A 12773-nucleotide genomic window follows, 5' to 3' on the forward strand; every position below is an offset into this window, starting at 1 on the left:
GTCTTTTGGGTATGCAGTTGTAGTAATTAAAGTAGGCACAAATGCAGTGATAAAAAAGAAATGATTAGCGTACATTTGCATTCTCGTTTCATCGTTCCTTTCTTGTTGCTCCCATGCCGATGGACTGTTTCTATCGCAATCAGTAAGCGTGAAAGGAAGCTACCGTACAGACAGACGAATCTATATTTATACTTGGCAGAACTAATTACATGCTGACATAATCGTCGGTCTTGCTTTCGTTTCCCAAAAGTTACAAATATTTCGATTTCGGAAAAGAAGCTCTGTATTTGACCAAGATCTCGAAGAAGAAGGTCCCTTACGTACTGGTTGTATCGAGTAAGATGCGCAGACGGCGGTTTGAAAGCGGACAGAGGTAGTGCGGGGAAGGGCGTCCCTTACCTGAGGGATCGCTACTCAAGCTACCTGGCGAAGGGGCAAGTGTGGCAAATGTCCGGCGTAGCAAATGTCCGGTGTGGCAAATGTCCGGCATTCCGTGAACAACACCGGCCATTCCGATCCTGTATCGTTACTGGTTATGAGAAATTGTGTCTTTGCGCTAACGTAAGGAAAGGAAAGGAATAGTTGAGGCCAAACAAAGCAGCACTTCCCCGTGCAAAGACCTGCGGGCATCCACAAAACGTAATGTTACGCATCTGGTGGAACTGTGAGGTCGTGGTGTACTACGAATTACTTCCCAGAGGTGTAACCGTTGCTGCTGACATTTACTCTCAACATCTGAGACGTCTTACAGACGCAGTCCAAGAATAACGACCAGGAAGACTGCTCGAACTGAAGCTACTTCACGACAGCGCCAACCAACATTCTGCTAGACTGAAGACCCACCTCATTCACCTGATCTTGCGCCCTCAGATTTTCACCTTTTCCGCTCTCTGTCGAAGAACCGTCAAGGAACTTTCTCTCCGGATGAAAATGCTCTCCTAATATGGCTCTACGAGTTCTTCGCCTGAAAATCACCTGATTTCTACAGTCGCGGAATCGAACAGTTATCCAGCGTTGGCAGACTATTGTAAATAGTGAAGGAGAATATATTATTGATGAGTAAAGTCTCTGTTATGTGTTTCTGTTCTGTTTATTAAATTTATGGAAGAACACTACGAACTCATGCACCAACCTAATACTTATCCCTACAAACATTTTTCCTTTGTTCTTTCCCAAATATAATTCCGCAGCATCAGCTGATTTCATTCGACTACATTCCATTACCCTTAAATTACTTCTGTTGGTGTTCGTGCTGTAACGTGTTTCCAAGACACAAAATATTCTGTTAAAGTGTTCTTCCTTATCGTTTGCCGTTTCCAAATTAAAATGACATCAGCAAATATCATATTTTTGTTCTCCCTGAAATAAATCAGTTTCCTATATTCTATCGCTGCGCTACAAAACTGAGAAGGTTCTACATCGTACATGTATTTTGTGAGCAATTTCATCCGTAGAGAAAGTGTTGCTGTCCAGTGTCCACCAGTATTTCGAGTCTGTCACTTCCCTTGTGTATGTTGCTAAGTCTATGTGATCTTCACGTGACATATTTCCTAAGATTCTTACACTAAGGAATGACGCATCTAATTCTTTCACTCATTAGCCACCTAATAAAAACATTTATACACACATCAAAACATGTTTTGCATCACCCCTGTTCCCAGAACTCCTGAAGATAGACGGTGAATGTGCATATTGTATCACAGACACAGTCGCTTTGACTGGTCAGAGACGTCACTAAACCCGTCCAAAGATGTTAACAACCATGCATGAGCAGCGCCTATTAGATGGAGGGGGTCCGACAGTCGATCGGTCCCAGTCACTCCACTGGGAAGGAGGTACACGGCTCGTGTTGTCTGTAGTTCAACCATGCCTAGAAGATCAATACCGCGGTTCGATCGCGTCCGCATTGTTATTGTGCGCTAGGAGGGGCTCTCCACGAGGGAAGAGTCCAGGCGTCTCGGAGTGAAACAAATAGACGCTGTTCGGACATGGAGGAGATACAAGGGACAGGAACTGTCGACGACATGCCTCGCTCAGGCCACCCAAGGGCTACTACTGCAGCGGATTACCGTTACCTACGGATTATGGCTCGGAGAATCCCTGAAAGCAACGCCGCCATGTTCAATTGCGCTTTTCGTTGGGAGCACTTGATCGAGTAGTAGGTTCCTATTAGGGTTGCCACTTTCTTCACAAAAAAAGGAAGATTTTTCATGGACGTATTTTTTAATGGCTAGTGCATTCATATGTTTATTAAATGCCATTTTCAATCAAAAAATCTCACATTTACATCTTTAGGCCTATTCCTTCATATCACTATGGTATTTTGAAACTGATTTAGCTTTATGTAGCAAAGTGCTGTCATCCTTTGGCTGGTTAAAAATATCTTTGCAGGATATGTCAAAATTTATTACTATTCGAAGATCTGATTTTAAAAGTTCTGGTGAACACCTGTTCCTAACATCTGTCCACTTGTTCATCATCGAAAACACTCATTCCACAAATGCATTTGAACCTGGTATGCTTAGTATAAAACACATGAGCCGAGAGATATTTGTCACTTTTTGATGAGGCACTAATGTGAAGAATTTTACCCACTTAGACGCAACATCACCATCCTTAGTGATACACTTAGTAAAGTTACCTTTCACCTCACAAAATTCTTCATATGGCTGATCCAGGTTGATCCTATCTTGTAGATTAAGTGTTTCCACTGAAAGATCAAGATCTCAATATTGTATTTCCCCATTCAAAGAAAGAGGTTCCAACCTTGCATACTTATTACTAGCTGAGAAGTCATAATGTTTGTCAAGATATTTCAACAATGTGTCATAGAAAGAATCAAATTCACATGAAATCTTCTTAAGAGATGTTTATGAAATCTCTCCTATTAATTTCTTGGTTTCACTCCCATAGAATTTATCCTTCCTTCTTTGTGTAATCTTCTTATACGTCATGCACAGACTGTTATGTGATTCAATGATGCTTAGCTCCCTTTTCTCCAGGTATTTGAATACTGTTTGCATTTCACCTCCTGTATTTGACACAAAATGTAAGTACATTTCAGGAATAATTCCTTTCACTGGGTCTTCAGCTAAAAATACTGATGCAAGTTGTTTTGGACATGCATCGATGCTCCTGAAATAGCTCTTTATAGCTGGCCAGCTCTCAATCAATCTGTTAATGGCAGGAGTTAAGGACAGCGATCTTCTGGGCACATGCCTTAATATCTCAGACCACTCAAAATCCATAAATTAAAAAATGATTTCAGTTCCTCACGCCTTTTAGCTGATACTGATGATTATAGATCTTCAAAACAAGATTCTCTACATCCATTTCCAGCTCTTCCATAGCACGCTTCATCGCATTATGAACCATGTGGATTGAACAACTGGCTTTCTGCAGGTTGGAATTTATGGAAAGCAGTAATTGATAAAGAGATTGTTTCCTGCCAAAATTCACATTAGCATTGTCAGCACTATATGCAGTAAAAATATTAATATTTAGTAAATGGCTCTCCAGACTATCAACAATTAACTTTGCCACTGCATTTGAAGTTTCATCAGGCTGTTCAATAAATGTCAATAGTTTGTTCTGTGCTCCTACTAAAGGTTCAAAGTATCTTATACAAATTGGGATCATCTTTCTGTTGCCTCTATTCGAAGCGTCTGTTGCTACTGAGAAAACTTACTCTTTTCAGGAGATTTTAGAATATTAACAACATCACTGACACTTTTAGGTGCTAATACGTTTTTCACCAACATTTGTGCCTTAGTCTTGCCACAGGAAAGTTTTACAGCGGTTTCTGAATCTGTGAATATACATGACGTCAATTTATTGCTACAGTCCAAACTTGAATAACTTAGATTGTGTTGGCTGTGTGGTACAAAAGTCCTAACTCACAAGCTATGAAACGTTGGCTTTATTCTTAGAGTTCACAAAATACTTGGAAACTTTCGTGGTTTGACTACTTGCTTTCTCCTTTAACTGATGTCTTTTGTACTGAACGTGTTGCTTGAGATCAAACTGTCCACCATGAGGAACTCTGAATTACTTCCTGCACAAGGTACAAAAAGCATGTTTATCGGAAGTTAAACCATGCCTAACCCACGCGAAAGAAGCTTCCCATTTCTTTAAGTACACTTGACTGTACTGCTGTTGCTTGCCGCGTTTCTTCTTCGCTGTTGAACTCATTACAATTCTTGAACAAAAGTAAATTAAGAAAACTAGACTTTCCACTGTATGGATTCAAGAAATTATCACTGCAACGAAGTTTATTAGTTCACAAACATCTGTAGTTGTACACACCAGAATTGGAAATAAGTATATCGACAACATTATCGATTATGCGATAGAGTGATCGTCAGAAGTATCAATTTAAACGTAGACCCAGCCTAAAATCTATATCTGAACGGTAATAGTAATAAATATAACCAAATTAATGTGAATTTTTGTTATATGTATATTAAGGGGAAGAATTGTGTTGGGTTCTGCGATAGTTTAGTACCAAATATTAAAAAAAAACGGAAGGAAATGATTTACGGGGAAATAAAAAACGTAAGGCGAAATTAACAGCAAAAAAACGTAAGAATACGGGTAAAACGTACAACCTAGCAACCCTAGTTCCTATACAGCGCGCCAATCAGACACAGTAGCAGATCTACTGAAAGCAGCACGTTGACTCAGTTACGAGTATTATAGACATTTATTTGGCTTGGTGCCATTACGTGCTCGATTAATTTCCGTGAACAACGCCCTTGCCTGTGTTATTCCAGTCTTAAGCCACGTGGACGCGCTGGATGGTTAGGTGACAATTTTATTCGCTGGTTACGTGACTTTTATTTAATAATCATCAGAGCATATGCTTGCTGCCAATATGAACTGAAGGTAAATTAATACTTATAGTTGGCAGCAACTAGTTTTCTGATGATGATTAAATAAACGAAACAGGTTAGCATTGAATAGAACTGACCATTCCGAGTCGAGACTTCTAATCACTTCGTATTTTGAACCACAGTTGCCAGTTCCACTGATTATATGTCAAAATGTATAACAAGGAACCATGTCAAGAAAATTATTTGTAGCAGAGATATGCATCCGACTGCTGAAAATGCGCATGATGAGTCACGTATAAATATTGGTTCAAATGACTCTGAGCACTATGGGACTTAACTTCTGAGGTCATCAGTCCCCTAGAACTTAGAACTACTTACACCTAAATAACCTAAGGACATCACACACATCCATGCCCAAGGCAGGATTCGAACCTGCGACCGTAGCAGTTGCGCGCTTCGGGACTGAATCGCCTACAACCGTTCGGTCACCGCGGCTGGCTGTATAAATATTGTGGAACAGCAGGTCATGGCGAAATTCAGTGTCCAGAGTATGCCGCTCCATGTACACCATTCCACGTGTTGGTTGAGAAAATCTTGAATTTCAGTATCTCTCATACTCCCAGGAAAAATTTCATGAGTTCCGCAACAGGTACCAAGGTTTACACATTCAGTCCCCTGTATACGCTTCATTATCTGCTTGCTAAATGATTCAGAACTAAGGATTCCTACGCCGGGTTTCTATTGGCTCCAGCTCACTATATAGGCCCGGCCGGTCGAAGGCAGACCAGTCTTCGTCCGCTGCTAATGGCAACCGCTATACCAGAGTCTCCGAGAAGATATCACCGAAGCCGCTGCACTGCACCGCCGATCGAAGTACCAGCCGACCGAGAGGAACCACATCTCCGGCTACATCGACGGACGTCTACATCTATTGTACAGCCAGCTATTGAACTGTAGAAGAAGTTACGTTCAATAAACTGTTGGAGAACACAACACCTCGACTGCAGGGTCGTGTGCTGCGACTCGTACCGCACATTGTGGCACGACTGGCGCCCCCAGAAGCTGTGCCGACAGCTGGTGGTTGGGTTGTACACAGCAGCTTGGTTCTTATGTTTACAAATAACCTCTTACCTGAGGCAAGAGCCGTGTCTGGCCTGCGAAATATGCACGTAAGTGCGGTGGCCGAAACGTGCACCGGGCAGCCCCTACATACTCAACAATATCTGTACCGGCAGTATGGCGTAGCGACTAGTGTGTCTGCCTAGTAATCAGGGGCGCTAGGTTCGAATCGCAGTACTGGTACAAATTTTAATCCATTGCTTTGTCCTACATCTACATGGTTACTCTGCAACTCACACTTAAGTGCCTGGCAGAGGGTTCATCGAACCATTTTCATACTACTTCTCTACCATTCCACTCTCGAATGGCGGGTGGGAAAAAGGAAGACCTAAATCTTTCCGTTCGAGCTATGATTCCTCTTATTCTATTATGATGATTTCTCCCCACGTAGGTGGGTGTTAACAAAATATTTTCAAACCTTTAACTTCGCAGCGAGTCAGCAATCGTTGGTTAATATATTAAAAAACTGAAAAGCCCCCTCGATTGCGAGAAAAGCACCTAGTGTTAAGGGTTAACCCAGGTTTCGGCGTAGGTAACTACACCTTCTTCAGAGCAGTAATAAAACCCACAGGTGGCTAAGAAGACCTTTGTCAATTATTAAAAGAACACCATAGCTATACATTTATAAACGAAAAAGAAAAGGAAAACACAAACATTACATATGTAAAAAGTCAAAACCACTACTTAATTTAATGGTGTACGGTCCACCCCACACCGGGCTATCTTCGATGGGCCATGACCCGCCAAAAACTGCAGCTACAAACGGTCGCTAACTTACAAGCCTGACCCGCTGTCTATGGACATGCGCAAGACAAGGGAAGTTACTTGAATGCGCATGCGCCTACGAATACGAGAAAGTTTATACATGGGTCGGGGCTAAATAGCCCATATATTCCCAACCGTGGATCAACATATATCAAAACAATGAAATGGATAGAACAAGAGACAAGCTAAATAGGAGATGAAACCTAAAAATAACCGCACACGGTTGTTTATGCTGGTAAAGAAACTTATATATGAAACTACCTATGACAACAGGAGAAACCCTTAAAAACTATACGTAAAGCCAGTAGTTTTTAATAAAAATATTTGCGCATTCGGAAGAGAAAGTTTGTAATTTCTTAAATATATCTCGCTGCAAAGAAAACCGCCTTTGTTTCAGTGACTGTCACCCCAACTCGCGTATCGTGTCAGTGACACTCTCACCCTATTGCTCGATAACACGAAACGAGCTGCCCTTCCTTGCACTTTTTCGATGTCCTCCGTCAATCCTACCTGGTAAGGATCCCATAACGCGCAGCAATATTCCAGCAGAGGACGGACAAGAGTAATGTAGGCTGTCTATTTAGTGGGTTTGAGGCATCTTCTAAGTGTTCTGCCATCAAAGCGCAGTCTTTTTTTCACCTTCCCCACAACCCTACCTCATTATCATGATTAAAGCGATGTTATTCCCAAAGATTACAAATCCCCAGAGGCTGGATGCAGTGTAACATCGTACTCAACTCTCGTTCCAGTCTCTTTTGGTTTTCCATGGAAATTGTTTATGTGTAAATTTTCCCTAATTTACTGTACCTAATTCATTGCCTCCAATGTATTCTAATGCTTCAAATGGCTCTGAGCACTATGGGAGTTAACTTCTGAGGTCATCAGTACCTTAGAACTTAGAACTCCTTAAACCTAACTAACCTATGGACATCACACACATTCGTGCCCGAGGCAGGATTCGAACCTGCGACCGTAGCGGTCGTGCGGTTCCAGACTGAAGCGCCTAGAACCGCTCGGCCACACTGGCCGGCCAATGTATTTACTCCATTTTCAGTGGTTTCTGTGTCACAAAATATGTGGATAAAATATAGCCGGGCGCGTTGGCCGACCGGTTCTAGGCGTTTCAGTCCGGGACCGCGCGACTGTTACGGTCGCAGGTTCGAATCCTGCCTCGGTCATGGATGTGTGTGCTGTCCTTAGGTCAGTTAGGTTTAAGTAGTTCTAAGTCTAGGGGACTGATGACCTCAGATGTTTAGTCCGATAGTGCTCCGAGCCATTTGAACCATTTGATAAAATACATCCCAAGAAAGTGATACCTGAAGAGTAATTAGCTACGTTCAAACAGCTGCCGAAAAATGAAAGATAAAAAATTTCATTTTGTTACTTAGCAGTATTTCATATTAGGTTTGAATGAATAAATCAGATATCAAAGTTGGTATTACTCAGGCTCTTTTAAAGAGAAAATGCAAAGCGCCAAGATAATAAATTAATGCTGTACAAAAATTTGTGTATTGTAGAAAGTTGCTAATCAAGAGAATGGTGCTGCACGTAATTTACACATTTTACACACTGGAAGCAACATCTACAAGAAATCTTTAAACATCCCCATTCTACAAAGATTTTTGACGTCATTGTGGTATACTGCATAACAGCAACTTTGATGTCAAATATTTCCAAATCGCTGAAATAAGAAGCCAACGAGGACTGGAGAAAACGGTAATAAAATGGATATCACATTCCATGCCAATATAGTCTTTCCAACAAAGTTTGCGTGTTTCGTTAAGACACCCCAGGATGTCAGAGTTAATGAGCTGATAGTCTCAGGACGTTATTCTAGACAGAGATAAAAAAGACTTCCTTACAATTGTCTCTAAACAACAGATAATACTAAAATGGTTTACAGAGACAATTTTCCCTCTGCACTAGTCACAGGCGTAAATATTTGAAATTTGTAACATTAATTTCTCATATTTCCATGCGATATGGCGGCCAAACTCGGCGGACTGTTTGTTCAGTCGTTCGAATGTCTGTTGCTAGGCTTTTCTTCTGCTTTGTACGTCCTCTCTAGATACAAGTACATACACGAAAAAAGTTACATTAGTGTACTGTAACAAAACGCTATTCTGCCTATCGGTGCGGACATTTTGTGGCTTTGTGGTGCTGCACTCTAGGGCCTACATTACGGATGTGTCTGTTATGCGACGTTCCCGTAGAAGTCACTATTCAGTCGCTTAACCAACATAGTGGCGGCGACGAGACGTCCGTTTGTTAAACACGTGTCGTCATCGTGTGGGTAGTTTTGGTGTGTGGAAACATTGTCTCTTGAAGACTAAAGATCGACGGTAGACAGTGGTAACCCTGGTAACCGGACTTCTTGTGTATCTGAGTATCTCCAAGTGTCTTGTACCGATTACCAAAAATGGCTCTGAACACTATGGGACTTAACCTCTGAGGTCATCAGTCCCCTAGTAGAACTTAGAACTACTTAAACCTAACTAACCTAAGGACAGCACACACATCCGTACCCGAGGCAGGATACGAACCTGCGATCATAGCGGTCGCGCAGTTCCATACTGAAGCGCCTAGAACCACTCGGCCACATCGGCCGGCTGTACTCGCAACGTAGTGCCACGTTCACTACATATTTCCCCGGAACATACTGCCGTACGTCGCACCCAGCCAGAGCGTTAGGGCCTTATAAATGTCCCATGTTCATGTGGAACAATCCTTCCTGTGCCTTTGGACCATTCAGTTTCTTTAATGGTTGCAACAGATTTGAAAACTGAGGTACAACGTTCTGGCATCGATATCATTGTAGAAAGACGCGAGAGCTGAGAAGCTTAGCCTTCTAGATTTAACTGTGGCATCATTTCGACGAACGCATGCGGTTGGAGAAACTAAGGGATAGGAGTTTATATCTTATCTGTGTGTTTACGAGCTGTTTGATTGTCAGTGGAGTGATTACTAATTCCCTGATTTTATATTGTCGTCTCTGATGCAACTGGATTTTGCGATAAATATTCATACAAGGTTCATTTCAGGATCTGAAGTTTAGAACACATTTTTCTACAAAAAATTCCTGAAAAAGTTTCTTTCAGCTCTTTTCCAGAACGTCTGTCTGTGGGAACTCTGCCTCAAATGTTCTCTATGAACAATTTCCATTGCATTGTGTATGATACCGGAGAAGTCACTTTTATAGGAGTGGGAGACGTAACGATGCTTTTCAGATCCCTCCTTTCTTCCTCAATTTATCTTATATTGTTTAATTTTGTACTCAAAATATTCCTGCGACGGTACTAAGGTTTGATGATCTTTTCATATTCTGTATTTCCAAAACGGCCTGACAGATTTGCAACTTTAACCACTAACGAATGAGTCAAAAGCCACCACCAATTTACTATCGTTGTAAGTCCGTAAAGCCTGTCTTGCAGCAAATGAATATATAACTGCCACTATGAGAGTCTTGGCAACGGCATTGCCGCAGTGAATACACCGGTTCCCGTGAGATCACCGAAGTTAAGCTCTGTCGGACGTGGTTGGCACTTCGATGGGTTACCTTCCAGGCCGCCATGCGCTGTTGCCATTTTTCGGGGTGCATTCAGCTTCGTGATGCCAATTGAGGAGCTACTCGACCGAATAGTAGCGGTTTCGGTCAAGAATACCATCATAACGACCGGGAGAGCGGTGTGCTGACCCCACGCCCCTCCTATCCGCATCCTCCACTGAGGATGACACGGCGGTCGGATGGTGCCGGTAGGCCACTAGTGGCCTGAAGACGAAGTGCACTGTGGCAGTCGTAGTGACAGCTCGGGTAGTTTCCACAGACGCACAGATGAGCCAAAACATTAAGACCACATTCTTAATAACACGTTCTTCCATCTTTGAATAGCAGCAGTGGTTCTGAATGGCAGATGTTTTCAAGTCCTTATTAGGTTACTGGAGGGATGTGACGCCAGACCTGTATGCACTGTTCATGCAGTTACAGTAAACCGTGGGCCTGAGGTTTGTGTAAGTGCAGTTAGTGCCCAATAGCGTCCCTGACATATTCCATCGGGTTGATATCAGGCAAATTGGTAAGCCAAGACATCAATGTAAGTTCACCATCATGCTCCTCAAACCGCTGTAGCACGATTCTGGCCTTTTGAAATGGAAGTTATCCTGCTGTAAGAGCGTCGGGGATGCAGGTGATTGTCCATAACGTTCACGTACTCCAAAGGTGTCGTGGTGCGTTCGATTATTAACACAGGTCCCATGCAAGGAAGCAACTTAATACTGTGCCATTGGCCAGCGTCCGAAGTGCAATGTATGTTTTGAGCTGCCGTTCGCTTGGGTAACGGCATATCCGGGTACGACCATCGAACTGGTGCAACAAGAAACGACGTGATTCATCCGACCATGCGACGCGTTTCCATGGATCCACGCTCCAGACTCGATGATTCCGTGCCAGCTGCAGTCGTAATTTACGAGGTCGTTGGGTGAACGTGGAAACACGCGGAGGTCGTCTGCTGCAGAGCCCCTTCTTCTACAGTTCGTGCTGAACGATGAGTTCTGAAACACTTGTGCCTGCACCATCTATTCTGTCATCACTGTAGCGGCACCACCGTTTAGGATAGGGAAAGTTAGTTTTGTGCGATGTTCTGAGCACAAGTTACAGCCAGGTGCAGGCCAGATTGCAGTAAGTTACACTGACCAGCGGTTGCGAAGTGGAATGGAGGCCCCAGGGCCAGGGAACCGCTGAAAAGGGTAAAAGCAGCGGTTCGCATGGCGCAAGCTATAGGCCGAAGGGGCCTACTGGCGCAGCCAGGGTGTGGGGCGTACGTGACTCGGAGCGATGCGTTAGCGAAACAGAGGCGCGCAGCCGAGTATAAATAGGTGTGGTTTTCTAACGAGATTCATTCAAGTGAGGCAGCTCTCCTGGGCAGCGGGGCATGTCACTCCGCTGGGGCGATAGCGTCCCAGTCCACGGCGGGTCGTTGGTTCGACCCTCTGAGGCCGATGTGGGGTGTGCATCCAGCCAGGGCGGGCCACTCTTTGGCTCGCTATCGCGGGCAGTCGTCTCGAGTCCCGACACACGCCGGAGACTACTGAGGCGAGGGGTCGCAGATTCGGACGCCAGTTAGGGGGCGATCGTTGCCGCCGCGATCCTAGCTACACCAGCCAAGAAAGAAGCAACAGTGGGGCCAGCCTGTGGCTCCCGGTGGAGCAGCGCGGAGTCAACGGGGATGGTGGCCGCTGAGTCGGCTGCTGGACAGCCATCCTGACATAGTCGGAACTCTACAGCGTTGCACAGGTCTCTGGGGCAATGGGCTCAGCACTGCGGGCCTGTGACGTGGACCGAGGTCAACGAAACACTGTAGCGGAAACGAATAAATCATTTGAAAGTGTTGTCTACATAGTTCCGCGTAGTCAGCGCGTACACAACTTTCCCACTAGAGCGCTCCCCGCTAAGCACAACAGCGCAGGCGCAGCGCTCGTCCGTCTCCACACTACGAGATGGCGCTGCCTTAGAGACGGACCAAATTCTGCTTCCGCCGATCCGCGTATTAATATGTAACGCAGCCAATGTGATTGCTGCTAACGTAGAACCTTTTCTCCTCGCGGATCACACTCGCGCAGTGATACCTGAATGCGTGAGGCATTATAACGATTGTACAGACCTCTGATTAGTCAGTCTGCATTTGATCTGCACCAGTCTGTACCAGTCTGCATTAGTCTGTACCAGTCTATAGTCAAGTTTCAGTCTGCACCTAATAAGATTATCATATTCCTGTACATAGCCATGAAGATAAATGTATAGACACTTTGTCAAGTATCAGAGATATGTGAGAATGAGATTAACGTCCCAAGACCAATGGAATTTCAGATTGTCAATTGTAAACAGCATTCAGAATCAGGTTACATAATGTCTATGCTTTTTATTATTTTAATAAGTGTGCGTGAAAATTAATCAAGTTCTGTTTAAAGTTGGTCACCGTCAATCTGCTACTCTAAGCATGCCAGTGGCATTTCTATCGTCTGACCTAACAGCAAAACACGCCACAATAAGACCACGAGACA

The 12773-nt window shown here is 43.7% G+C and overlaps 1 protein-coding gene and 1 pseudogene across 1 annotated transcript in view; both read left to right on the plus strand.

The window, feature by feature from the left end:
- Window positions 1-12773, plus strand: part of LOC126416167 (synaptotagmin 1-like) — a 986421-nt gene that overhangs the window by 192806 nt on the left and 780842 nt on the right. The gene's annotated exons all lie outside the window — the stretch shown is intronic.
- Window positions 10182-10299, plus strand: LOC126417368 (5S ribosomal RNA; annotated as a pseudogene).

The sequence above is a fragment of the Schistocerca serialis genome, chromosome 8 (genome assembly GCF_023864345.2).
Source record: "Schistocerca serialis cubense isolate TAMUIC-IGC-003099 chromosome 8, iqSchSeri2.2, whole genome shotgun sequence".
NCBI classification, from domain to species: Eukaryota; Metazoa; Arthropoda; class Insecta; order Orthoptera; family Acrididae; genus Schistocerca; species Schistocerca serialis.